The 26,109-nt window shown below is 56.2% G+C and overlaps 1 protein-coding gene across 3 annotated transcripts in view; it reads left to right on the top strand.

Moving 5' to 3' along the window:
* The window catches only part of NEK6 (NIMA related kinase 6), an 84,507-nt gene that overhangs the window by 9,177 nt on the left and 49,221 nt on the right, over positions 1–26,109 (top strand). Inside the window, exon 1 of one of the 3 annotated variants that reach the window (XM_015061318.3) lies at positions 21,988–22,010. The exons of 1 other annotated variant lie outside the window; for it this stretch is intronic. The gene's annotated coding sequence lies outside the window, so the exon portion shown is untranslated. Of the gene's footprint in view, positions 1–21,987; positions 22,011–23,828; positions 23,994–26,109 lie in introns of those variants that run through there. One more of the 3 variants, XM_015088583.3, reaches the window with a different exon arrangement.

Genomic DNA, 26,109 nt, shown 5'->3' with positions numbered 1-26,109 from the left:
CCAGACTGGAACGTAAGCTCCATGAGGGTAAGACTTGACCTGCGAACCACCACTGTATCCCCCGTGCCCAGCACTAGGCCTGGCACGTAGTCGGTGCTCAATGGATATTTACTGAATGAATGGAAAGTTTCAAGTGGGCAGGTGGCAGGATCCTTGAAGAGTGTCTGTGTGAAGTTACTAAACCTGTTAGCAAACTTTGCTTCTCCCAGTGGACAGACAAGGGCTGAGTTGTGTCCAACTGACCCTTCTCTGTTCAGAAAAGGTTGCTTAGAGAAAGGCTCAAATTATTCCAAGGGAGAAACCTACACTTATAGAGGGCTTGTACCTCCCAGAGTTATTGGGGTCTTTTTCTTTGCTCCTTCTCTGCAGGGGCCATTCTTGATGCCCGTATAGGAGCAGCATTGGGTTGGATTGAGTGGGTGCATGTCTTAAAGCTACATTTTTTATCAGGCGTACTTCTTTTTCTCAGAGCACATATCTTTTGGGGTTTGCTTAGGGAAAGGGAGGTGTTTAACCTTCCCAAGCCACCTCTGGGCACAGACACTGCTGTGCAGCAAATGAGCAGAGCCCCCAGAAAATGGGGGGTTGGGAGTTGAAAGAGGAAGTGATTCCCTAGCTGGTGTGGCCTTGGCAGGCCACCAGGGTGGGTGCCCAGATTGCGGGACCACCGAGGACCACATGGCAGACATACAGGGAGCTGGGGAAGAGGGAGCCCACCCATACGTTTGGCGGGTCCGGCTGAGTCCAGCCGGATTTAGTTACACTAGCATCTCAAGTGCAGACTTGGTGTGCCTGACTCAGTGTGTATGCATTTCCTTCGTTCATCTCCCCCAGGAATTTTAGTGGCCTTTTGTGTTTGTTTTAAATGCCAGCCTCCTCAGCTAACCCAAGAGGAAATGAAGACTGGATTTTTCTCTGTGGAGAGGCTGGGGACAAGGGTGAGGGCTGCCCACTCTTAATGGTGACAGCACAGCATCTGGGAACTAATGCACAGAAAATACTTGTACTTCAAGCTAACAACTTTGGTTTGCACATGCTTTTGTGGCATCCCAGGCCTTCAGATATCACCCATGTAGAGCTTAGGCACATGATGAGCACAGTTTCCAAACTCTCAAAAGGGCAGTGGTGTGTACAAGCATTTTAGTGACATTTGGGGACAAGAGAGGCAGTGTGGAAGATGCTCTTTGGTCGCTAGTATGTAAGAAGTTCATGGATGCTTGAATGGCTTACGGGGCGGCATCTTTGAAATTGCACGGTGCTGAAAATTCTAGGACATATGGTCACTGTGATGTGCTAATGTTAGCAATCGAGATATTTAATTACCCAGAAAAAAACCCTTTGCCTATCCACTACGGGTTACTGGAGAGCCTTTATTTCTCAGGAGGAAGGTCTCACACTGTGTAATCCGGACCAGCAGACAGGGAGTCATTATCCCTCATTAATTTATTAGCTAATTAAGTGATTTATCTGGTCACGCGTTATTCTTTCCATTGCTGTTCATTGGCAACATTTGCCAGGTCCCACTCTGTGCCTGGACTGGTGCTGGGCACTGGGGACAGAATGAAACAGAAGAGCAAATGTTACCGAATCCCCGCTGGGTGCCAGCCCACTGGGTGGTGGTGTGGGCTACAGGTGAATTCATTTCCCTGTGGTCGTTTACTGAGCACCTACTATGCACAGACCCATAGAGATGCTGAATGAAAATGATCCAGTGCCTTGTCGTTTGAACTCTCACTGCATTTTGATGGGGTCTTTTGGTCCTGGCCCCCGGCTTCCTGTGGCAAATCCAGCCAGCCACCATTCACAGGCCCTGGAATGAACCAGAAACAATCCAGATGCCCCAGGAACCGACGTGAGAACAAGGCATCTCCTTCACACGTTGCGTCTCAGTTCCGCATCTTGCCGCCACCCAGCATTTTGAGACAGAATGTGAGATCTCGTGGTTGGCTAAATACATAAATATTTTATGTCTCGATATTCTGAAAACGAAGCCCAAATGTGCAGAACTGCAGCACATCAGTGCTATAGATCATATGTTATAATAATCTGATGACATGTTGTTTAAATATTTATGGACTGATGCGCCATGACAATGGGGGGAGAGTGTAGTCTTGGAGCAGAGTCGGGGCAGATGCTGGAAAGGAGGGAGCGGATTCACGCGATCCTGGGAAGCACCACGCGACGCTCAGGGTTTTGATTTGATGTTTTCGAGTTTTGTGACAATAGCAGTGGCTGACATTTATTGAGCACTTGCTGTGAGCCATACCCTTCACCGATGTCATTTCATTTGATCCTCAGAGCAACCCCACGAGGATGAGGCTCTTGATAATCCCACGTGACCTAGGGGACACCGAGGCCCGGGCAGGTCAGATCTGCCCTAGACTCCACAGCTGGAGGGGCCCAGGACCAAACCCAGGCTGGCTGCAGTCTGAGCTCATAGTCACTGTGTCTTCTGCTCTGCCCGTGACCAGTCCTGTTGGAAAAGCTGCCACTGCCACCTGGTACCGACTGGACTTTCTGAATCACAGAAAGAAAGATGACATCTGTGACATGTCGGGCAGGAGTAGAAACCCTGGGAACAAATGTCTAGCCCAGCAGGGGCGACTGTGTGCCAGCAGAGCCACCAGGCCACGTGCCTGGCATGAGGCGGGGACGCAGGAAGTGGCAGTTCTGCCCCTCTGCCATGCTTTTCTCTGTTGGCTTTGTGGTCATTCGGGAGGGGGCTGTCTGCAGTCCGTCCTGGGCCCCAGCCTTTACCTGAGCCTTACCCTGTCCCTGCAGTGCGATGCGGGGGTGCTAGACACAGTAGGCTCTGGGTCTCCCGATAGCCCTGCGAGACAAGCCCTGGGTCACCACCCTACAGATGAGGGGCTCCTGCCACCTCCCAGAGGCCACGCCCCACCTCGGGAGGCAGTGCGCCTGTGCGGACCATTCCTTCCCTGCCTCCCCGAGGCTCCACTGGACAAGGCTCCCTCCACCTGTCTGTGCCACCATCGGCCCTGCCTGTTTTTGTCACTGCTCGGCATCCTGTTGATCGTCACATCCCCAGCCCTGGAAACTGGGCCTGGTCCACAAGACAGCAGTAAGTGACCAACTACAGGGGTTCCAAAAAGAAGGTCTGGGGGCAGGGGTGAGGGAAGGGCCAGTGATCGTCGCAGACTGCATGGTGTCTTCTAATTCTGTGGAGGCCTAGGGATGTCCCCAAGGGCCTCCAGGCTAGGGGATAGGAGTTAGAAGGTCGTATAAATGGAAGGTAGGGTCAACTACATAATTTGTGAAGCCCAGCACAAAGTGAAAATGCAGGTCTTCTTGTTTAAAAAGCAGGAAGAAAACCTGTTCCTTGTCAGTCTCTCTCCATCCGTCACGGTGGTTTTTATTGGCTGTTAAATGCCGTTCTTCCTTGGGCACAGGGACACTCACAGGGCAAGGACAGACCCTTGCAGTTACCCTGTGGCACACCTGACCCCCTGATTGTACTCGGGCCCCTGCCAAGGGTGGAGGGTGGCAGGGGTTATGAGTTAGGGGTCAGGAGCGGAAGTCCTTGTAGGCTCGGGCCCCAAGCCCCCAGGACGTGCACCACTATTCCACCAGACTTCACTTAAAAAACACAAGTTCAAAGGTAAAGTGAAGACTTGAAAGGCAGCGGACACAAGTATGAAACTCCCAAGCACGGGGCTCCCTTCCGAGGGCGGGGCAAGACGAGACTGCGCTGGTCACGTGCAGTGCGTGCAAAGCTGGCCCCAGTGGGAGGGCTACAGCCTCCTCCCACCGAGACACCAATTTCAACAGCACGGCCCCTGTATCGTCCCCGCACGGGCTTGGGGCCGGATCTTACCCGGGGGAGAAGCTCCCCTGTGAGGTGCTGTCTGCAGACCACTGGCCTGCAATGTGAGTGCTATCAGCTGGCCAGCTGGTCCCTCTCCTCACCCTGGGCCTCTCTTGCCAAGCCCACACCATAGACATGGACACGAGCCAATTGGAAATGCCACCCCTTCCCCGATTTCACTCCTCATGTTGTTGCCAGATGTTATCGTACCGACAAACCCATCCCCTCCACCTTCTTATCCTTGAGTGACAAGGGTCAGAAACCAAATGACAAGGTCCTGACCCATTCGCTCAGGAAGAATGCCAAGCAGGTGGTGCCCCAGAGATCAGAGAGGGTGGGGAGCTCAGATTCCACCAGCTTCCCACGCTGTTCTCAGCCCTGAAACTGGGGGGCCTGGCAGCTACAAGATGTGGACATCTGGCCACTCTTGAAAACACGAATGAGGGAGGCTTGGCAAAGTTAACTATTGCTTATTGTTTAGTACCTACTGTGTGACGGCAGCGTGGCCAAACGCTTTATCCGTGTTACCTTAGTTAATCCCCACAACTTTGGGCTGGCCCCATTTTTCAGGTGAGGATAACTGAGGTTCAGAGATTGAGGCCACCAGTCTAAAGCTATAAGCCACATGGTTTGGAAACTGAGACTTGAAGCCAGGCCTGGCTGACCCCTAAAGCCAGTGAGTGCTCTTCGGCTGGGTGGCTGGGGCCACCACCTGGCTGAGTCTTCTGCCTCCACTATCCGTTGCGTGTGCACGGGGACGGGACAGGAGCCAGACCCTGCTGCTTGTCAGCTCCTGCCTCTGAGCAAACACCCTTCTTGGCAGGGAGCAGGTCCCGAGGCTCTCGCTCCAGCTCTTCCCCTCCGAGACCAGCCACCGTGCGGCGGTCTTAGGTCCAGATATGGAGGAGGGAGGTGGGGGGGTTAACCTGGACACCCTGGATATGAGCCACGCCTCCGCCTTTTGCTCACCACTCTCCTTGACTTGTTGCTTCCCACCGGGGCGTCAGTTTTCTCACGTGGCAGAGCGAGGGGGAAATCTCAGTTCCTGTCCCTGGGGGAGTTTTCCTGACCCAGTGAGGTAAGCAACGCACATAACAGCCATTCAGCAGTTGGAGACTGTTACTGTATTGACAATAAGCAACCCTGTGTGGGGCGAGGACTGTAGTTTGGTGTCACCTGTGATGTTCAGGAGCTCCTCTGCACAGGGGGACCACGTTAGCCATCACTCAGCCCAGAGCTGCCCTCCCGGAAGAATTCGTCCCTTCCTTGCTTTGTTTCGTCATTCATCCATCCAACAGAGCCAGGCACTGTTCTAAGGGGCATAATGAACAAAAGAGACAAAACGGGGCTGGCATTCTGGTTGGGGAGAGCCGTCACAAGCAAGAAATGAGTCAAGTATGTCCAGTGTTACTGCCTCCGAGTGTTGGAGGCAGATGAATGGGAGTTGTGGTGTGGGGAGGGGTGAGGGTGCCCCCCCCCCATCCCCGCCATGAGGCTCCCTCCTGGGGTGATGCTCCTGCAGTCTCTCTCTTCCCTCCAAGAGCAGTCTTCTGAGAGTTCACATACTGCCTGTTGTTCTAGGTCCCAGCTCTCCCGGGAGGTGCTGGGATGGCATCACGGGGCTTGCTTTGAGAAAGTGGTTTTCCCAGCTAGAATGTGGGAATTTTCCCTCAGGCATTCCCAAGACTTTGAACTGCTCGGTCTCAGGGCTGCTGGTTAGCAGGGCCAACCTGGGCAGGCGCTGGCCACGTATTATTGCACTGACTCCTCTTGGTGACCCTGTGAGCCAGGCTCTTTAGTCCCATTTTACAGACAGGGAGAGGGAGGCCGAGCGAAGCTGAGTCACTTGCCCAGGGGCACACAGTGGGTCTGTGGCCAACTCAGGATTTGAACCCAGGCCTTTGGCTCCCAGAGCACACATCCTAAACCACTGTGTTCTAGTGTGGACGGGTGTTTTTGTTTCTCTGGGCATCAAAAACCGTGTGCTCCACCCAGAGCAGCAGATGTTCAGCAAGCACCTACTATGTGTCAAGGCTGTGCTGGGTGCCGCAGGAGGGCGTGGTCGAGAAGAACGCTCAGATCGGCCTGAGAAGTGATTGCAGTTACTCTTTCCTCCACGCCTGTGAGGCGGGTAGTGTTAGCCCCGTGTTAGGGATGAGGAGGCTGAGGCCCAGAGAGGTTCCTCAGCTTGCCAAGGTCACACAGCCCCAGCTGCCTGCCTCCACTTGCTCAGCCTGTTATCAACTGCCGCTGTCTCCTGCCGGCGTCACCCTCCACCCTCATTTTGCACTTGGACCAACTGAAGCCCAAAGAACAATTCAGCGGCTTGATTCTGAATTGGAGGAGGGTGGGTCCTGGCGAACTTTTGGAAATGGACACCCTTTCCACAGTGAAATTGCTTTTGAGATGCCCCTGACCCTCAGGGCAGAAGACCAGAGAAATTATAGCAGTTGACGAGGGCCTGGCAAGCGTGGGCCTGGGGACCGGGCCTGGGGAATGGAGGCGAGGGTAGGTGATAAGATAAGGTGTCAAGGGTCCTCCCCGGACTGACAACCAGGGCGATAGGGTTTCCTGACATCAGGGACAGACAGGCCTTTTCAAAGGAAATGCTTCCAGGACTGTCCCGTTCCTCCATTAGCAGACAGCCCTCAAACAGCAAGGAAACTGCCGTATATTCCATAGTCACGAAATGGTGAGCCGGCGATCAGACCTATTTATTTAAACCCGGAGACGACGAGGCTAAAGACTTGAGCTCTGAGCGGGCGCGCCACCTCACTGCAGCAGGGGAGCCTAATCTGCAGGGTTTTCTTCCCATTTACGGGTTTTTTTGTTGTTGTGTATTTGTAAAATGAGGCTTCTGCTGGCAAAAGCAGGTTTTAGCGAGTGCGGCAGCTCTTTCAAGACCTAATAAGGCCCCAAAGGAGGGTGTGTTCCGGCAACATTTTCCTTCCCCCCCCCCCCCCCCGGGGGCGGCCCGATTCCTTGCCTCCTGCACTTTGGGCACCATGAACCATCCGTCTTGCTTCCCATTAACGGAATTACCGCCGTCACTGCTGCAAGGACAAGATGGGCCCGTTCGAACTGCCTTGGGGACAGAGGCAATTTTGCTTAGAGGGGAAGGGAAAGAAAAAGAGAGAAAAACCAAACTCCCACAAATGGCTGGTTCCTTAGGTCTTAAGAGCCTGGGCTCAGGAGGAAAGAGGCAGCCGGGCGGGTTCAGCCCTGCTTCCTGCTCACATTCCCGGGCAGGAAGTGCTGTGAGCCTCTCAGAGGAGAGCAGACGGCACAAGTGATGGGGCCTGGGGTCGGCAATCTGGGATCCTACCTGGAGACCCTGTGTCAGGGAGCAAAGCAGTTGGGGCTGCAGGTTAGAAAGAACGTTCCACCGTGGCTTGAGCTGCTTCAATATGTCAGGAGCGACTTCCTGATGGGCAGCTGCGGGGGGAGGGGGGCCAGTCTCTCTGTTCTCATCAGTAAAGGGAGGGACCATGAGCTCTGTGCCCTTTGAGTCTCCTTGGTTGGCCCTTGATACCTGGCTTTGGGGTGAGGCTAAGGCCCACGAAAGCCATAGGGCGAGGCTAGCAGCCAGAGGGAACGCAGAAGAATTACAAAGCAGTCATGACCCTGCAGCACATTGAGGCATCTCTTGGTCCCTGGTTAGCTCAGAGTGAGCTTGGGGCCTGTGTGTCACTGGGTTGTGTTCAGGGGGGGAAAGTTCTGCCCCTAGGCCTCCACCTAGCCAGGGGTGGAGGCCCCCCCACCCTGTGCCCAGCACCTCCTCTGCCAGTGCCAGTTCTCTTAACAGTGTGTTATTTCTATAGAATCATCAGCTATCTTTTCCTAAACAGCTTCTCCTCTTATTGCTATTAGTACTTTTTCATCAGAGCACCCCTCAGGGGTTCACATTGCTATCATCAGCTAGTCTTCACCTTTAAACAGCTCCATTGTGTAAGTGAATCCCAGGCTCAGAGAGGTAAAGGGACTTCTCCAAGGTCACACAGCAAGGATTTGGACCCAGATCTGGTTCCTCTGGGAGCCCGTGTGCTGATAACCTGGGAGGATCTTCAGGGGATAGTCGGGTGGAGAGGGCATGCTGGGTGGAGCACTGGGGGTGGGAAGCAGGGGTTGCGGGAAACCAGAAGACGCTCTCTGGGGCCGACGTGGTGGATGACAGGTGCCACCTGGGATTGGGGTCCGACAGGCAAGGAGGCCTTCGATGCTAAGCTCTGGAGTGATGGCTTTACCTGGCTGCCTCGAAGGCTGACACGGGAGGGGTGGTGGTGTTGGCGGCGTGTGTGGAAAATGGCTTGGTGAGGGTAGGTGATAAGACCAGGAGGGGGTGAAGAGGCGCCGGCGTGGATGACAGTGTGGATGGTCTCCGAGCCTCTCAGCCACCTGAGGCTGCAGTCCCATCCCTTTGACTCGACCCCAGCTCCCCACCTCCCCACCCGCCACCCCAGCCCTTCCTGCTGGGTGTCTGGTGGGAGGCCCCTCACCTCCGCACCCCAGCCTCCCTCACAGCTTTCTTGTGAAAGGCAAGGCCAACGCCTAGGACTTGCTGGGGACAACGTGAGAATAAATGATAAAATATGTAAAGCTTGCAGCACTGCTCTGGGAAGGGGGGGCAAAGGTGCCATGGGTGTGTTATTTTCCCTAAATCCTATTTCTGCTTGTCATTTCTTTCCTCCCCGTCAGAGAAGCAGTTCTGATTCTTGGGGATGAGAGAAGTCGGAGTTCATGCCAGTGCATCAGCCAAGGGCCAGGCCCATTTGAGCTGTCTGTCCCTAACTACATTTGTTTCCCGATTTCCAGGCCATCTCATTAATCTGCAGGATCCCTGGTTCTAACATGCTTCCCAGGGATCGAGTTGTGTTGTCACTGTGATTGAATTCTGGTCCTCCCTTGATTGATTGATTGCTTGGTCGGTTGATTGATCTGGAGAAGTCAGAGGCAAAGCCGTGAAAGAGGCAAAGTTCTCCTGAGTTCTGCGTTCTGTGACATGTGGTGTGTGTTGAGGGGCGGGCTGGGGCCACAGCTTCCCCCCCTGCCCGCTGGGAGTCGGCCTGTCTGGCAGCCGACGTCAGCCGTGCAGTGAGGGGCACTCACAGCCTCAGGTTGGGTGTAAGGCAGTGTGTGGTGTGGTAGGCGCGCCCGGCGGAGAAGCTGGCTGTTCCTGGGATCTGTCCAGGTGTAGTTTTCCACGGAGGCAAGATTCCCAGGAGGGTGAGCCCGGGCTAGCCCAGGAGCCGCTGGGTATCATCCCACGGAGCCAGGTGGTTCTAAAGGAGACTGGGTTCTGCCTGCCATTAAGGGGCTCAGCCCCCTGCCCACCAAAGGGCCTAGCACCTGCTGGGGATGCAGTCTGAGTGTTTTTATGTTGAGTGGACAGAGGAGGGTGAGGAGATAAATGTGTCACTTACTGGCTGGGCGACTTCATGTATCTAGGGTCTCATTTTTATTATCTCCAGAAGCCATATTTCAGTTGGGGAGACTGAGATTCAGAGAGGTGAGGATTGTGGCCAAGACACCCAGCAGAGAAGCCTTGAGGCTGGTCTGCCCACGTGTGTGAACTTCTGCTCCCAGTAGAGCACTGGTCCCTCTGTCTGGCCTTTCCTTCCGGACACCGCGCTCCCCCAGGGCTGGACGTGGCCTGCCCAGACCAGGCCTGCGCTCCTGCTCCTGCACCAAGGCCCCTCCCTCCCGTAAGCCCCCCCTCCCCTCAGTGCTGGGCGGAGATGGGGCAGGTGCACCTCCTGTGTGCCAGTCACACCCTGCGGACTTGATCTACGCCACGTCATTGAACAAGTGAGCCTTTTAGGTAGGTCTCCTCCCCATTTTCAGATCATGAAAGCGAGGCTCAGAGAGGTGAATGAAACTCGGCCAGGGTTTCCCAGCAAACAAGTGATGGGGCCCAGGTTCAAATTCAGGAAGGACAGTCACCTGCTGGATAGAGAAGGGGTGGCTTTGACCCGTTACTGTGGGCATGATGTCAGAGGCAGAACTTTCCCACGCAGAAAAAGCAAGGAGTCTGCCAGGGTTGGGCAGGGTAGGGGGGGGTGGCCCCTTGGTTCCCCAGGAAATGTGGGGCTAGATAGGGCCCCAAACCCACTTGGTCCCCGAGCACCCACCCAGCCCACCTCTTTCTGGCTTCGGGTGCTCTACCTGGGCAGTGGGAGGACGGGAGGACCTGGCTTATCTGAGTGCTGATTACATGCTAAGCAGTTTGCTACCCAGTCTGAATTAGTTGTGCCAGGGACCGTGTGAAGCCACATGTCCTTATTTGCATGGCCTGACCCCTTCCTCAGCTACACTTCCCCCGTAGCGCTTACTGCGGTCCAATGTCTGTGTCCACCACTTGACCCCTGGGGGAGGGATGGGTAGGGTCTGTGCCTCAGACAGCGCTTGGCTTTGTAGGCTTCTCAAGAAGTACTTGATGCATGACAATGGGATGAAAAGGAAACTGAGGTCCGTAGAGCCCCGGCCAGTCCGCCGCCAGCTGGGGCCTTGCTCACTGGCCGGCTCTCAGCCTGGAGTTCCAGGTGTGCCTGTCTGTGTCCCCACAGGTTCACGCTGCCCAAAGAAACTTCCAGTCTGCGCTTGTGGCTTTGGATCAGCTCTGAAAAAGCGTGTCCTGTGACCGCTCAAGGAATCTGGGCCTTTCGCCCAGAAGAGAGTGTGTTTCCTGGCTTCCTGAGAACTGGGGCCCACCCTGCCCCTGGCCGGGGCTTGCAGAATGGGAGGGAGGGAGCGATGGGCTCCGGCCCGGAAAGCGACAGCATCAGACCTTATCATCTGAGGTTGGCCGCCCTGTGCCCGAGACTGTCCCGGCAAGGCCACCCCTGCATGGCCGTTAATCCTAGCACTCCAGGCAAAAGTTTCTCCACTTTTGGGGCATCTTCTGCGGGCGAATTAGCGCTCTTGAGTTACTGGAAAAGAAGCATTCCTCACGCTCATACAAAGCTTTATCCCTTGGACGGCTCTCCCAGCACACCTCACGGGTTACCACGTGGCACACGTGGGTGCGACGTTCATGAAGCACAGGGTGACTGGCTTCCATTGGGTCATCAAGCCGCCAGGGCCAGATGTTTCGAAAAGCTCCTTCTGGAGTGCCTGGCATCTGGCCTTTCCCTCTGAGGCCGGGTGCGGGTTTACGAGGTGTCTTTGAAGAGAGCTGGAGTCATCCGGCCCGTGATGTCTGTACATTGAGTAATTTCACGCTTTGGTTTTTTTCTTTTCAAAAGAAGGGTCTGGGCTTCTTTCTCCTTCCCCTGCTTTTTCCTTTGTATTTTCTGGGCTTCTTTCTCCTTCCCCTGCTTTTTCCTTTGTATTTTCTTTTCCTTAGGACCCTCCCTCACTGACTGGCCTGGAATGCCTCCTCCCTGGGGCTGGGAGATCACCCAGTCTGGAATGACCCACAGGTTAACTGGGGTATATTGGGCAAATTTCTGAGAGGGAGAAAACCTTTTTCGTCCACAGAGGAGAGTGGGGGAGGCCAGCCTCACTTCTTCTCGGCCAGGATTGAATAAAAATAATCACTCGGGAGGGCACGCTGGCTTGAGTTTGCCGGTTCCCCAATGCCAGATCCACGCCAGGCCCGGAGCTGTGTGAGATTCTCACCCATCTATAGGAAATGAGAAAACTTAAAGACAGGCCTGGCGTCAACTGCTTTCTTATGTCAGGTGTCCTCTTTCACGCAGGACGGTGATAATAGGTGGGAATTTTATCGTAGGTGCCAGAAAAAAAGTTGGCAACCTTCTAAGGTCCATCTTCAGAATTTAGGGGAAACGCTACAGGCCTGTGAAATCCCCAGACCTGGGAACCACTGATTTATTTCCTCTGCAGCCTGAGAAACAGAAGTTGAGCCTGGAGTCTTCCAGGAAGTCTTCAGTGCTTGGGGAGGCTGGGGAGCTGGCGGCCTGTGAACAGCGGCCATGCTTGGGGGTGAGGTGGGAGTGGATGAGTTACCCAGAGGCCCCATAACAAATCACCCCCAAACTGGGGGCTTATCACAACGGCAGTTTAGTCTCTCACAGTCCGGGGGCCAGAAGCCTAAAATCAAGGTGTTGGCAGGGGTTGGTTCCTTCTGGAGGTTCCGAGGGAGAGTGTGTTTTACGTCTCTCTCCTGGCTGCTGGTGGTTGCCAGCGATGCTTGGCGCCCCTTGGATCATAGACTCATCACTCCAGTCCCTTCCTCTGTCATAACATGCCCTTCTCCCTGTGTGTCCCTCTTCTTATAAAGACACCGGTCGTTGGGTTTGGGCCACCCTAATCCTGTGTGACCTCATCTTCCACTGATGACATCCACAAAGACCCTATTCCCAGATGAGGCCATATTCCCACATTCCAGGTAGACACGAGTTTTGTGAGGACACTGTTCAGCCTGGGACAGGGACTTGAGGGGGTGAGGAGGAAGGCCTGTTCTGGATAGGGCATTGTCAAGTGTTCATACTTGGGAGTGTCTGCCGCTGTTTGAGTTAAAACAGGGTCCCCAAGATGGACTGCTAAGGCTGCCTGTGATTGCAGGACCCAGGTGGCCCCAGCGTCCCTGCTGACGTGCTTGCTGGAGGGGACAGATGCACTCAAGGACCCAGGTCCAGGGAGGGAGCGCCGTCGCCACAGCCAGGGCCAGGTCGTGTGACACCCTCCCTAATGGACAGTCTCATGGGAGGGGACCTAGCCACCCTGCACTCTGACTCCAGAGTCTGTGCTCTGCGTCCTAGACTTCTTTCTGTCCTTTAATGCAGGCACCACACATGAGTGGATCGGTTCACTTCAACTTTTTGAAAGACAGGCCATCAGTATCTAGTCTTTCGGTGGCACCTGCTAGGACACCTTGGCACCGAGAGCCCCCCCCCCCCCCCCCCCAGTGCTCTGCATAAGCCTGGCTGTGCTTTTGGCGTGGAGGGGGCCCCTCCCGGCAATGACAGGGCCCTGCCACTCCCAGCAGTACCGCCAGTGAAGCCTCTGCCTGCTTTGTGGATAAAAGACTGCCTGTGTGGCAGGGAGGAGGGATCCAGTCTCTTCTCTTCCTCCAGGGACCCTTATCTAGTTTGGCACAGGCTCTGTGGTCAGACGTTTCTGGGTTAGCATCCCAGCCCTGACACCTCCTCGCCAGTGATCTCGCTCAAGCAAGTCCCAGGGCCTCTCTGAGCTCTGCATCGCCCCCACTGTGAAATTGGAGTAATGATTCTAGCCCCGAACGATTAGGAGATGGCTGTGTGACTTAGTGGCTTGTAACCCCCTTTTGTGAATCTTCCCAGTGCCTCGCACGGAGCCTGGTGCACAGTAGGTGCTCAATAAAAACAAGCCAGATAAGAGAGAGTATCGTGGGGCCTGAAGTACACTTCACAGCACTCCTGAGACCTGGTCCCAACATAGTCCCTTGAGAGGAAGGTTCTGTAGGCATTTCCTTGCTCCTAGGGATGGACACAGTTACCTGAGCTAACCATGGTAGGCGTGAGGAGGTCAAGTGTGTGCAGTAGCATTGGCAGAGGGAAGGTGCCGCTAAACCACATGTAGGGCTTTGATTCCTCACGTGATGCATTGAGTAAAATTATACCTGGGCTTGGTGCCGTGGGAGGCAGAGGGGTGTGCAGAAGAGCACTGGAAGGGGGTCTGGCTTTGCAGCCCTTATGAGCCCTGTGTGCAGATGCTCACGGGCCCTCATCAGTCCTGCTTTAGACTTTCTGCTGTGGACCTGAGGCCACTGCTGTCATTTGGGCCTCTGTCCCACAGCTGATGCCGGACTTGCCTAGCCGTCAGGCCTTTGCACCTGCTGTTCTCCCTGCCTGGAGTGCCCTCCCCCTGCTCCTCTGCTCAGAGCTGCTTCCCATTCTGAGATGGGACACACAGACTGCACATACCTTTCCCTGGGTCACCACACCCTGGGCATACACAACAGTGATGTCGCTGGGCTGTAGGTGTTGGTGTGAGACTCCTATCTGTAAACAAGGAGCCCCGTTGAGGACAGAGGCTGGTCATAGTACGTGTTTGAAAATTGAGTGAACAAATGATTGAACGTCCTTGGACACTTCTCTGCTCGGTACCTTGGTTTCCGGTCTTGAAGATATAGGATGTGGACTGCTGGCTTCCTTGGGGCCCTTCTGAGGTCTCTGATGAGACATGAGCTCCCGAATGGATTCAGAGTTTCTCCTGCTCCCAGGAATAAACAGAAGTGTGGCAATAGCACACGTTGGGCTAGCAGTTGCCACGGACGTGCAACAGTTTGAACGTGGTATGGGGGACTTTCTGGGTACTCAGTGCAACGTCCTCAGTTAATGGATTCCGGTGTCTTTGAAAAGGCAGGACTAAGGCAGCCTCGCTGGTCGTTTTAATTGCGGTCATGGCGGCCCTTCCCGCCCCGTTCCCTCTGCAGGACTTATTCCCAGGCCTGTGGAGGGATGGAGGTGTGGAGAACTCTCTCCTCTTCCACGTGTGCCAGGCCTCCTGGTGATGTATACAGCAGGTTCCGCTGGGTCTGTCCCCAGCTCCCTCCGCTCCAGGCTGGCACCGGATTTCAAACCTCCACCTCCGCGGTCTCCCAGCTGTGCAAACATCTTTCTCTCCGAGCCTCAGTCTCCTTACCTGCAAAATGGAGATAGTAATTCCCACCCTGTGGGGATGAGCAAGTGGACGAAATATGTGGCATGGTGTGTGGCCTGGGGTAGGATCACATGATACGGTGGCTGTTCTTAGCCTGAGTATTCCTTACGTTAGAGATCAGGGTGAAACAGATCAGCAGTCTGCTTGCTTAAGCCAAAAAATGTCTGTCGTCTGAAGAATTTTGTTTTGGAAGACAGGTTTTGGGTCAGAACCTGATTCCCTCAGGAATTTCATGGTTGAGCATCCAGGCGTTATTTTATAAGCTCGGTGACCACCCAAGCCTTTGAGCCTTCCACGTGGACGTTCCCAGGTCAGGCTTTTCGGGAATCTCTTACACAGCTGGGCTGCCTGTCACGTCGGTAGCGTCATTTCCACAGAGCGGGCTCTGTCTGGCTATGAATAGATGTTTTTTCCCTCTTTCTTGGATGCCTGAATGGCAAGTCTCCCTCCTGCGGTCCCAGAGGCCGACCTGTGTGTAAAACTCCAAAATGGACATCAGAGCGGGGCCGTCCATTCCTGCTCTGACTCCCGGCACCCAGGGAGGCTCAAAGAGATGAGTCGATGGCTGCAGTGACCTGGGAGCCTCCCGAAGCCCCAGGCTGTGGTTTTAAAGGCTGCTGAGCAAACAGACACAATCAGAGGTCACAGAAAAGACAGCAGCTCAGAACGACAGCCGAGATTGAGGAGGATGGCCCAGTGTCTTCAGAAACAGGCCTGCTGGCATCCAAGCCCCAGATGCAAAGCCCCTAAAAGCAGGATGCCCGCTGGAGATCAGCATGCTGCAGGCGAGAGGGCCTTGTCATTGGGAGCGTGGGTTCTGGAACCGCATCACCTTGCTCCAGATCCCAGCCCTTCACCAGCACAGCGTGCCTGACCTTTTTATGCCTCAGTTTTCCCCTTCTGTAAACGGAGATAATAATGTACCTATGAGGGGTGATTCACGTCACTTAAGTGGCGTTAGAACAAGGCTTGGCACGTGGTAAATGAATAAGGGTAAACTGAGGCCCAGAAAGGGCAAGGGACTCGTCTGCGGTCATCCAGCAAGTCACTGGGGCAGCCAGGCTGAAACTCATGATTTCTAGTCCCGTGGACATTTCCCTCCTCCCCCTTCACCCTCAGTCAGACTTTTTCAACTCTGCCTCTTGCAAAGGAAATCGCGTGACCCTTCAGCCCGCAAAACTTCAGACTGCACAGAATTTCGGAAACCTCTTTGGGCTGGCTGGGGGCCTTGCTGCAATTCTGTTCGGCTGCTAGTTCTTTTTTCTCCCTTTTTTTTTTTTCTTTTGAAGCTCCAGAGGATTTCTCCTTTCCTGTTTCCCCAAATAGAAAAATTACCCTTTTGGTAAAGGAGTTTAAAGACTTTAGTCCTACTGTGTATCCCTGAGCCAGCCCACCCACCCCGCTTCCCGGGCCTCAGTTTCCCCATCTGTGGAATGAGAAGTTTCCGTCCCTTGACAGGTGGACGGCCCCCACCTGCCAGCCTGTGATGGCCCTGGGGGCGGGCGGGCCAGGAGGTACCACCCGAATGCAGGTCCATGCTGACCGTCGTGTGACGGGCGCAAAAGCTGGTGGCACATCCTTCTAGGAAGTGAGCTGAAGCCCACCAGGCATGCCACCCACTTCCGCCCACCTCCTGTTGCAAAGGTTCTTTGAGTCATCAGTGTTGCCTGTGTTTTTTCTCACTCCCCTGTTTCGGCAAAATGCTCTGCCGTCCCTCTGGGCTGAGTCCAGGGTAGCCAGGAGCGTCACATCTGTAGGCCTCCAGGGCGTCAGAACCGAGGGGCTTGGCGGCCTCCTGATCTCTTCTGGGGACCCCAGCCCTGAGCCCTGGATACTGCCAGCCTGGGGTCACCCCTCCGAACTTAACTCTCCTCACCTATGAAATGGGTAGGTGAGCCCTGCCCAGCAGGGTGAGTTAGCAAACCCAGGGTAGCTGGGTCGGAGTCCTGTGCCGTCTCGCTCCCCTCTTTCTTCCCACCCACAAGGCCCTGGCTTACCTAGGACCCAGCTGGAGCATAGGAGGTGTTGACACACCCGAGTCCTCTCTGGCTGTGGACAGGAGGGGACACTTGGCCAAGCCAGGAAGCCTGGAGACAGATGCTGGCCCATCAGGGCCAACAGCGTCCTGAGTGCAGCCCTGTCAACCTTCTGATGGAGATCCTGGGGCCCAGAGGGGAGGGCCTGGAGCAGGGAGGCCGCGGAGCCGAGACTAGCGTCCAGGATGCTGGACCGGTGTCGTCTCGCTCCTAGTTCTCCTGTCTTCTGTGTGTGGGTTCACTCTGAGGTCAGCCGGGCACCATCGGGGGGCCAGCCCAGCTGAGCCTGGGAATTCGGAGATGGGTGCCACGGTGGACCTGCAGCAGGAGGTGGGGGATTCAAGGCTGAGCCCCACCTTGCTACCCCCACACAGGGGCCTCAGGCAAATCATGCCCACCCCTGAGCCCCTGTCTCAGAAATGCCGCTCTGCCCACCTCTCCAGGTTGTCATGCGGCTTCATAAGATGGTGTGGGTATAAATCCCTGTGCAGACGTTCAAGAACTGTCCGGATGTGAAGAATTAAATATTTATCCCCCCACCCCGGGGCATTTACGTATCCCCCACCCCCACCTCAGTGTCTGGTACAGAGTAGGTGCTCAGGTAGGTGTTGAATGAATAAGTGACAAAAGTTACTGTTTATTAAGCACCTGATACGTATTAAGCACGACACAGGAGGGTTTCCCATAAGGTGCTCTAAGCCTCGCAGCGGCCCTGGGAAGTTAGGTATGTCCCCATTTTACCAATAAGAAAGCTGAGGTTCAGAAAGGGAAATAACTCCTCTCCAGCCACACGGCAAGTGGTTGAGGAAATTAGGATCCACACCTGACTCTGAAGTTCCCGTACCCCACAGTGGCCCACTGGGTCACTCCCTCCCCGAGTCCGCTGCCAAGTGTTGAACAAACAGCTCCCTGGGAGGGGTGGAGGGAGGCACTTGTCCAGAGCCCCGGCGCCTAGTGTTTGCCAAATTCCACGGTGTAAATCTTCCTCCCGTGTTTGATTTCAAGCAACCAAAGTGATAGCAACTGTCTCCCGAAATCCCTGAGAATGTAGCCAGTGGCCCTCACGAGCCAGCAGTGGCTCCAGCGCCCCTCTGCACCCTCCCCTGTGCAGGCCCAAGGCCACAGAGTTAGCAGTGTCCCCGGCCTGGGACCCCAGACTGGAGCCAAGCAGATGGCTTGGGGGTGCGTGTGGGGGATGATAGCTGTGCCTGGGACACATCCCCAGCCCTGTCCCGCCGGAGCCCCCGCGGCTCCTGGGGGTCTTGGTGTCGCCCAGAGACTTGGGCGGGATGGATGAGCCCCGGAGACACAGCCGCTGTGCGGCGACTGCAATATTAAGGCCTGCCGGCCCCACTGTGTGCGATATTCCTGCCAGGCCCGGAGCAGAGCCCTGTAAACGCCAGGATATAATGGACAATAAAAGTCGCCGGAAAATAGTGAGTCTCCTAGGACCGCCGGCGTCCCTGCCACACGCCGCCTGCCGGAACCACGAGCCCTGTGATCATGAGGCACGATCGTCATGTAAATATATAGGGTCTCTCGCCAGCCGCGGGCCAAGATTTATTTTATTGAGACGGTTGGGGGAGGCGGGCGGCTCAGGTTCATCGTCCTGGTAACTTTGTGAAACGCTTTGCCATCACTTCCCAGCTTCCGAGAGAATGCCGCAGGAGCTAGCGTGGCCTCGCCCGTGTTTCCGGAAAGGGGGGATCCCCCAGAGACCACGGGTGCCTCCAGCCACATCCGCAGGCCCAAGGGCCCGGTTGGCCATGAGACTGGGGTCCCCTGGAGAATGAAGACTGGCCTTATTGTGAACAGTTGGTTTGCAGAGTGAGCTGCCAGAATGGTTTGCTGTTGAACAAGCACTGTTCTTTTCACGATGATAACGAGTAATCATAATAGCAACAGCCACATTTATTGAGCTCTTGTGTGTTCCAGGGTCCTGATAGTCCTAGGCTGGTATTTTGCCTGCATGTCCTCATTTAACAACCCTAAGAAGTGGGTCCTCCCCAGCCCCCTGTTTACAGAGGAGGGAACGACAACGAGGTGACTTCGGGACTGGCCTGGAGCTCATGTGGCTGGACAGAGGCAGCACAGGGTTTGAACTTGGGGCTCTCTGACTCTAGAGCCTGTGCCGGGCTGCCTCCTGACTCCCTGGCCCTCTGGTCCCAGGTGGACCAAGAGCCACCACCTCCCTGAAGCCCCCTTGATTGGCTCAAGTTAGAAGCAGTGGCCCCTTTTGTGATTTTGCAACATTAGATAAGCCCTTTGCTCTCGTCCCCTCTCCACCACATTTGCCTTTTTCCCTGAGGGCAGGAACCTAGTCTATACACTGCAGGGGATGTCCAGGTGAGCGAGGATTCAGGCCTGCATTTTTCATCCAGGGTCGGCCTCTCCAGCTGGGATGCCTCCGGCAAGCCACGTGACCTCTGAGCCTCAGTTCTCCCAACTGTCAGATGGATGCAGTGTCTGCCTTGCAGGGTTATTTTATGAGCACACGAGTGGCTCGAGTGTGTGCAGCTCTCACTCCAGAAGGACCAGGCCCAGCACGCCGCACTTAGGGGGTACTCTGTGTGTGATCCTCCCACATACGTACTCACCTCCGCGGTTGTGTGTCTGGGAGCCCGGGGCCGGGGGGGGGGGGGAGGGTGTGTGAGCCATTCCCCCATATGCTGTGGCTTGTCGTGAGTGGGGAAGGGCAGTGTTCAGGGGGCTTCTGAAAGTCTTCTCGAGCCAGACAGGGTGTCCCCTCAGCAATTCCAGACCCAGAAGTTCTGGTTTTCCTCCCAGCAGTACACACATGATTAGATACAGGATCCCTGAGCTCAGCCGGGAACGCCAGCAAGGCCTCCGTCAACCTCCTACAAAGCGTCAGCACAGAAGGAGCCCCTCGACTGTTGGCGCCGACCCACTATGTTGTAGGTGGGGAACGGAGGCCCAGACACAGGCCGAGATTTCCCCAAGGCCACGCAGTCCTGGGAGAGTCCCAGGCCCTAGCCTCCCCCCACCCCGACACCCCCTCCCCGGCCAGCCACCATGCCACCTGCCACCGCTCCGAGCAGGAATCACCTGTATGGGTCACAAATGGCCTTGCGTTTCCCAGGCCCTGCTTGGGTCAGCGAGGATCCTGACACAGGAAGGCGCAGGGACCTCACCTGTCCCAGAAGGTATGGCCCCAGAAGCTGTGATTGTCTGTTGGCCAACAACTCCGTGCCGGGTGGCAGGACTGGATGGGGAAATGGAGCTCAGCCTTGTGGAGATGGTGCCGGAGGCACGTGGTAGCTCAGGAGGCCCTGCAGCTGACAGAGGGGCTGGTGCACCTGTCGGCCCCCCCCACCCCCGGCACCGCTCTGCCCCCTCTTCCGTGTCCCAGGTGGACAGGTGTGGGGAGCGACCAGCAGTGAACATGAGTGTTCGAGGGCACAGGGGCTGAGCAGAGCTGGGTTAGACTTCTGGAGGTTTCTCACCACCTCGGGCCCAGGAGGAAGAGGAAGGCTCCCTGGGGTTGGCTCACACGGTGTGAATCTGTTTTCCCTGGGCGCTGTGCTGTGTCCCGAGGGACAGGAGCACACTCTTCCCTCAGAAGCAGCTCTCTGCCCTGGAGAGAATTTCTCTCCAGCAGACAGGATTCCAGAAGCAGAAGAAAAACATTAGACAGTGCCCAACTCGGGGACCTGGTCCAGCCAGTCTGGAGCTTCCTCGGTGAGTCAAGGCCGATGACACCCCCATAGCGAGGTTATGGAGGACGGTCCTTGAGTGCTGTACGCACCAGGGCCTGGGCACAGAGTCTATCCCACAGGCCTGTGGAAGGCTGGCCTGGACCCAGCAGCGGCCACCCAGGGGCCCAGCACCTGGCATATGCCCGACAGTTGGGCCCGGCCGGCAGGGAAGGTATGCTGGCAGGTGGCCCAGCCATGGTGCCAGGATCTGGCTCCGTGTGCCCTCTGGGGCCTCAGCTGCCATATGCCTGTGTCAGTCCCAGCGGTCGAGCTGCAGATGGGGCATTGGTGGGGGGAGGGGGGGTAGTTTGCCCAGGGTAGAGGTGGCTCTTGTTCTGGAGGAGGAGGCAGGTGCTGGCCACAGGGGTGCTTTTTGGAGACCGAGGTCCGGGGCTGGCCTGGAGCCTTCCCAAGTTCACATCTGCTCAGGTCCACCAGCCTCCGTGCCCTTGATCCCACTGTGTCCCTTCCCCTCTGCTCCTAAACCTGCCCATCCATCTAGGCCACCTCATACTCCACCTATTGTAGAAAGCTGTCCATGACCTTGCCTGGCCCAAAGTGAGAATGCATCAGTCTTTTTCCTGGAGGTACCTTTCATGTTCTTTTCTGGCCTTTGGATCTGCTTCTGTGTTTTGGGGGTTCTCTCCTGTGGAGACTATAAAGGCAGCAGGGTTTTGTCTGAGTCACCTCAGGGTGACCGGCCATCAGCCTAGACCCTGCACACACAGAGCAGCTGAGAAGACGTATGGAAGAAGGGAAGGCAGGGACACGCTGAGTCCTCAGCTCCAGGATCCACAGCCTTGGTGGGAGAGTATGGGTCCCGAATAAGGATGTAATAATAATCAATAGTAACTCCATTGATTGGGTGTCTATTATGTGCCGGGCCCATGGCTAAGTACTTTTGATTCATGTAACATCACGGCCCTCTCCAGCAGCCCAGGGTGGTAACGCTGGGGTACCCGCAGCTGGGACATGGCAGACCCAGGACTCCGAAGCAGGGCCACCTCCTACCAAAGCTCTCCTCTCTCGGGCAACAAATATCTTTGTCCCAGCTTACAAAGGAAGAGACTAGAAAGGGTTAGGCTTTTCAAGGGACAGCAAGAACTTTTATACTTCTTAGCGTTTGCTGGGCCCCAGCAGGGACGGGTGGGGATGGAGTGCAAGGGACAAGGGAAGGGACACCTTGTCCTTCCCAAAGCCCAGGCTGGTTTAATCCTGCCGTCTGCTGGCAGTGTGCCTGGTTCTGGGTTGGGGGAAAGGGGTTCATAAAGAGCCTGGAGAGCACATCCCTTTGCCTGAGCATCGTAGGGTATGGAAGGGGTTAGGGAGGCTGGGTCCTGGCCACATGCTGCCACTGCTGTGCTCACGGCCCTAGCCAGCCTCTTGTCCTCCAGCCTCAGTTTCCCGGAAGGTAAAAGGGGAGCAGGCCTGGGCGATCCCAGAGTGCATTCTGACTGCATTCCCCGCCTGCTGGTTTGGGGCACGCTTGTGTTTTCCTAGGCTGTCTGGTGGCCGCTGCCATCAGATTCCAGTCCCTGGTGAGCATAGGGCTCCCCGGTGGCTGTGACAAGTTCCATTCACCACGGAGGTGGCAGCGGAGTTATTTCTGGAGCAGCGGGTGGTGGGGGAGTTTCCTTTTGGCAGGGACTGGGGATGGGAGTCTCGGGCAGGGGAAGTCCCACACCGAGACAGGGCCGGCCCCTCTTCCTTCACCCGCCCTGGCACAGAGAGGCCTCCCAGATGCCCAGAGGCCCCTGCACCGCACATACCCACCCTTGACCCTGAGCTGAGCAGCACTTCTCCCGAGCTTCTCAGGAGCCACTTTGCAAGGTACTGGCCTCTGCCCTGTCTCCAGCCCCGGGGAAGCCCTCACTCTTTCCTGCTGCCACCTTTGCCGCAAGGGTGTGCACAGCAAGTGGCAGGGAGGCAGGCAGGAGAGACTTCTGGGGCCTGGACTCCTGGGGCACCTGACCTGGCTGTACCTCTGTCACGGCTGCTCACTTGATCGTCCGCCTGGGGGGGGCTGCCAGCAGGGTCAGCACCATCTCCAGCCCGGCATGACTTTTGCCACCACCCAGCTTGCGGGGGAGGGCAGTTGTCAATACCAGGTTTCACACTGCGTCTTCGCGGGCTCTGCCAGAAGCCCTGAGGTTATGAGGGAGGCAGAAAAAATTCTTTTATTTCTCCCGGGTGAAGTTCGGCTGCCTGGGCTCGTGTCTGATGTCTGAGCAGTGAGTTCTCCGCAGAAGATTCTCCCGCCAGGGATAGCTCTCCCTTCAAACCTTAAGACGGGGGCAGGAAACCAAATAAGGCAAGGCAAGGGGGTCAAGAACGTCCCACGTGTGGAAATCCCTGGGTGGGATTATGGTGGCTCCCAGGGCACGCTTTTCCCAAACACCGAAGCTGGGGGCCGCTCCGCTGGGTTTCTTCCTTTGGTTATTGGTTGTCAGGGCAGTAGTTATCGTCTGAGACAGGAGATGGGGGTAGAGGAATTTCTCCCTGAAATTATCCATTGCCAGTGGCCCCTGGGATGAGCTGGCCCCAGGACCTCAGGCTTCTCCTTTCTGGCCTCGGGCGTTTACGGACTAGATGAGAGCCATTTACCTGGCCCTCCCTTTGTGGCCTGCTGGGGCTGCAGAGATGAGTGGCTTGGTCTCTGCCTTCAAGGAAATAAATCTTCATCTGGGGAGGGAAAAGCATGTGAACAGGCAGCAACAACACGAGGACAAAGGCTGTGGAGCCAAGGAGTAGCTGACTGAGGGAGTCCAGGAAAACTACCTGGAGGAGGTAGCCCAGGTTGGGTTCTGAAGCAGGAGCCAGGTTTGCCTGGAGGCAGTTCATGCCAGGGAGGGGGAGCAGAGTCTGCGAAGGCCTTGAGGAGAGACTGAAGTCATTTATCTAAAGGACAGGGGTCCTTGGGATGGTGGGATTGCCCAAGGGGTGAGTGAGTGAGATCCCAGCTTCCTCCAGCTCCGAGGTGGTCTCCAAGGATTGCCCCAAGCGAATGAGAGTAAAGCCCAGACTTTGGAGAGAGTTAGGTTTCGGTTCAAACACAGGACTTGCCATCCTGCTGGAGGCCGGGGCTTGGTGGGTCACTTCTCTGTGCCTTGGTTTCTCCTTCCGTGAAATGGGGTCATTGCAGGCCTCACGGCGGGGATGTGCTGAGGTGCCGCGTTGGCCCAGAGGAAGTGCCAAGTGTCTTCCTCTTCCCAGCGGGTGGGATGAGGCATGGCCTTCACCAGGTCCTGGAGCCAAAGGCCTTCCTGGACAGAAACGAGTTGCCTCACTGCTCCTTTAACTGAAGGACGAGATGTGTCCCGCTCCTATATATATATTTTTTCTCCCCAGAATTGAGTTTGATTAAACAAGCAGGAGGAAATGAAAGGTGATTAGGAACCTTCTCAATTTTAAAAAGGCTCTGGGAAGCCCTGCAGTGTGAGGAGAGGTCTGTTTTGAGTGGCTCGGTGATTTCTGTCTGATCGGAGACAGGGGGGCCCTGCGCACCAAGGCGCACGTTTCTTGCTTGGGTTTCAGGAGCGTGGGAGGAACCACCGGCTTCCCCGCCCTGGCTGGTCAGAAGTTTATTCAGCCGGCTCCCTCCGCCAGGCCCTGGGTGAGACACTGACGGTTTAGAGATGACCACACAGATGGGTTTCCTGTTTGAGAGGCCAGCAGAGGAGGAAGAGAGAATGACCAAGAAATCAGTTAGACGCCAGCAGATGGGGAAGGGGGGCCTTGGTAGAGCCCCACTGCCCCTGCGTGCCCGCTCTTCAGGGTTCGACTGTTGCTTCTCTATGGATGGAGACATCTGAGGTGAGACTTTACCAAGACCTCCCAGGAAGTGTCAAGTCTGAGTAGGACCCAGGATCTGGTCCTGATGTACGGGTGGGACTTTGCTACACGGGTATGTGGTCGGGAAGGGGAGGCCCTTCTGTTCAGAGGCCTGGGGTGGGGTGGAGGAGTTGGGAAATGCAGGAGGGCAGGCCCATGCCGCCTGGGCAGGACTTGGAATGCCGTGTCCAGGCACGTGGGCCTTGGCCTGGGGAGCTGTGGGTGGGAAGCAGCAGATTGGGATTTGTGTGTTCAGGGGAGGGAACCTTCCCGTTGTGGGCTGGCGGTTGGGTTACGAGGCAGGAGATCAGCTGCCGACCTCTAGGTTCTGCAGGCCCACGCTGTACAGAGGTCCTGCCATCCTGGAAGGACGGGGCTGGTCGTGGTCCCGTGTCTTAGAGAAGACAGTCTTCTACTGGTCCTGGAGCTGAGGAATCGGAGCGGCATGTGTGGCTTTGGGGGTGGGGAGTGAGGGGACATAGGACCAGTCAGGAAACCAGACACCATCTGTGGCTCATCCCCTATGGCTCCCAGGCCCCCACAACTCTGGCCTGAGATCTGGCTGCTTCCTGTCAAATGATGAATGGGTAACGTCTGCTTATCCCAAGACCAGAAGAGAAGTGAGGCCAGGGTGGGGGAAGGACGCAGCAGCCAGAACCAAACCTCTGGGCCAGAATTCACTCACTCACTCACTCATTCATTCACTCACTCTCCCAAGGCAGTATGGACCAGGGGAGTCACACAGACTTGGCTTCAAGGGTCAGTTCTGCCTGTTGTGTGCTATGTGACCTTGGGCTCATCACGTAACCAGTCTGAACTTGTGTGTCCTCTTCTGCACAATGCAGATTATAGCAGCCGCCGTAAGGTTGCTGTAAGGGAGCAGGGTACGCACAGCACTGGGCACGGGCTGGGTACAAACACGGCACATGTTCAGTTAGTGGCGGCTGTTATGTTCTCCCCACCAGCCAGTCTGCGTGGGTAGGACATTCCTTACGGCCCCAGGCCTCGTCCTGGGACATGAAGTCAGTGGAGTTTCTTTGGTTGTTCACGGCCTTGCTGGTCTGAGAAGCACGTTTAAATGGCAACATTCTCTGATGTGTAGATTCTGGCAAGGGCTGTTTCTCCTCAGAGCCTCAGTTTCCTCATCTGCAAAATGGGGGTGATGGCACCTCTTGGGCTTCTTGGGAGCTGTTCAGGTGACTCAGCTCAGGGGAGGAGCTCGAAGTGGGTGTTATGGTGCTGAAGCTGGTCTAGCCTTGACCCCACCAGCGGCCAGGCTCCGGGGGCTGCCGCGTTTCCTGGCTGGGCCTCGGATCTCCGTAAGTGAAGGGGTGTGTTAGGCAGTGCTGGCCTGTGGTGTCTCTCCTCTCTGGGTTGGCCGACGGCTTCGGGCGGTGGGCATCCATCCTGGGCTTCTGCCACCGGGAGCCTGCTGGACAGACGGAAAGTCCCTGGTGCCCACGCTGGTGTTGGGTCACTTGTTCAGGGAGGAAAGGGGAGGGTGGAAAGTCACAGCGATAGTTTCCTGCATTGGGAAAACAACCCGTAAAGCTGTTCACTCTGCTGGAAGGTCCGAGAGGGGCCTTCCTCAGGGAAACTGGCGTGGGGGCTGGCTTCCGGTGGAGGCTGAGTCTCAGAGGCTGAGGGCCTGGCAGAGCCTGGCAGCCGGGGAGCCGCGTTGGCCTTCACCACTCCCACCCCCGAATGAGGGGCAGTGATGCCCCTGTCTCAGTTGACAGACCCAGAATGTGGCCGGGCTCAAAGTCTCGCGGTCATCAGGAGGACCCGAACTGCGTGCACACGTTTTGAGAAGGGCAGGCAGGACACGCTGTTTCTGCCTCAGGGTCTGGGAACAAAGTGGGGTATAAACACATACTTGCGCCCATACGGTGTAGGAATGCACCACCATGAGACCCCCAACACACAGATCCTCACGCGCACAGACCCCCCTGAACCCGCCCCAAGCCGGAGCCTCGCCCTGAGCCTTCCTGAGCCTACCTGGAGTCTTGAGTCATCTTTCACGGGGAGGGCAAGGGCCCCACTGAGCTGCCAGCCTCCGCGAGGCGTGGCATTTGTCAGTAGGGTAAGGAAGGACACG

Source organism: Acinonyx jubatus, chromosome D4 (assembly GCF_027475565.1).
Source record: "Acinonyx jubatus isolate Ajub_Pintada_27869175 chromosome D4, VMU_Ajub_asm_v1.0, whole genome shotgun sequence".
Taxonomy (NCBI): Eukaryota; Metazoa; Chordata; class Mammalia; order Carnivora; family Felidae; genus Acinonyx; species Acinonyx jubatus.
Note: the sequence above shows the minus strand (reverse complement) of the source record. Positions and strands in the feature narration are given on the sequence as shown.